Source organism: Ylistrum balloti, unplaced genomic scaffold (assembly GCF_031769215.1).
Source record: "Ylistrum balloti isolate Yb309-2 unplaced genomic scaffold, AGI_CSIRO_Ybal_v1 Utg370406, whole genome shotgun sequence".
Taxonomy (NCBI): Eukaryota; Metazoa; Mollusca; class Bivalvia; order Pectinida; family Pectinidae; genus Ylistrum; species Ylistrum balloti.
The window spans coordinates 926,562-928,746 of NW_026782277.1; positions in this window are offsets into that span (position 1 = coordinate 926,562).

Genomic DNA, 2,185 nt, shown 5'->3' on the forward strand with positions numbered 1-2,185 from the left:
TATGACGTCACAACATCCGGTGATGTGAAATGTTGAATAGTTGTTTCAATGTGCTTAAGGAACAAAGGTTGCGAGCCTGTTCCTAAAACAGCAGTGGGTCGTAAGCGACCTATATTGTGTTCTTCGATTTTTACTTGGAACAAATGGAAGTTTAAACGACAAATATTGATTTTGGTAAAGGCATGATTAATTGTCACATGCGAGACGGTCGAGCATGTCGTTCAATCATGATTCATAATTCGGATGTAGACAAACTATTCCTCAGCGATTTCAAGGTCGACGTAGAAGGACCGGAAACTCTTAAAAGGAATTATTCAATGTTATGATATGAGTAAACAACATGCAGATGATATACACTATGTTTCTTTCTGACTGGGAAAATAATAATAAAAAAACCGGACACGTAAATGTTTTGATGATGCTTGTGAAATAGTTTAGCAGTGTAAATATGTTATAATGTCAAACAATCTAACGATGTATTGGTATTATAACGTTCTGTCTTAAGGAGTTTCAAGTTATATTGAATTAAAAGCATCATAGATTAGTATAGATCCGACTTTCAAGAGAAATTATAACAAGGGGCATCATATATATTATGAATTTTAAAACAATGTTGATATGTTGACGCACAACTTTTTTGTTTTAACACACGACGTCAGAGGAAAACAATATCGACCTAAGTCGTGTAATACATTATTTCTGTGAGTTTTTATAACAAAATTGTCAACTTATGTTAGTGAGAATATACGAGATATATTTGTTCAGTATATATAACATTGCGTGTTAGATACTGCAACAAAATCAAACGAAGAAAAATTACACAAAACGCGTATTTATGTAGATAATATAATATATACATACAATATTTAAACTGTAGTCTATCCAGTGCAGTGTAAACGTCCAGCAGATCAGTCCATTTAATCAATCATGGTTAATATGATGTTTCTTTGTCTACATAATGCCTCGCTAGAAGCCATGAAACCGCCCTGTTAGATATGGACATGCAGTTTTAGGAAAAGCATTATGGGTAAAGAAAAGTGTCACAACAGTGGCTGCATGTTATGCGTTTTCATTAATTCATCCCTGATACGGTGTGAAGCAATAAGACGAGATTAAATATTAGAGGTGTGTTTGTCCATCAGTACACGTCCCGCATGTCTTTAAGTGAGTGATTTGATTTTATGTGTGTTTTTGTGAAGTATAGAGATATATATACAGTCGAACCTAGTTATCTCGAATTCGGCGGGATCTTGGAAAGACTTCGAGTTAGCCGAGTGTTCGAGTAAAGTGAGTTCGGTTGTTTCGTATAAGTAAAGCAGGGACCGATGAATGCTTCGAGTTATACATGTTAGAGATAACGAGGTTCCATCCATTATATATATATATTTACAGAATATCTCAACGATGGACTGAACAAATAAGTTTTGACAAAGATGTTCGCCAAACGTGCAAATATTTATTACTCTTTAATACTATGGAGAAAGGGTTTGACATCAACACCGTCACATCGTTAGTGTCACATTCACAAATTGTATGGAACACACCAAACCCTTAAGAGATCAATGTATTGTCGAAAGATTACAATAAGCATTTGTATTTAATTATAGAAAAATATAGTCGACAAAACACATTGCTTTCCTGATCGGGAAAACACAATCCTTTTGGAAATAAAAATATCACTTTATAGAGATATTAGATTTTAAGTCATCATTACGTGTTGTTACATAATAGATCATATTTTGATTCGATGGCATAATCATTCCTGTGCGATTGTTACTTTTAACGTTATAATTATGACGTAATGATGACGTAGGTTGTTTATGTGCATTTACTGTCGTTATTATTCAATGTCGATAGTTTTTGTCTGTGATATACATAGCAAGGTGACTCCTGGCCTAAACCATGTTGATGACATCATTTTGATAGTGATGTCATAAAGAAATCATTCCATGTTATGTCGTGAACAATAACCATTAAAATATAGCATTTGTTTTCTTTTATTGACGAATATTTCCGGCAATATGCATCAATCGCGTACACTTCTATCATTGATATTATTATTGGTCTTGTTTATTTGTATCAAATCTATATCTCATTGTTTAGTTGCACATTTATATGTGACCTGTTGCTATCACGTATGAAGAGATCGAAAATTTGTATTGTTCTGTACTGGTGTATTTTTCTG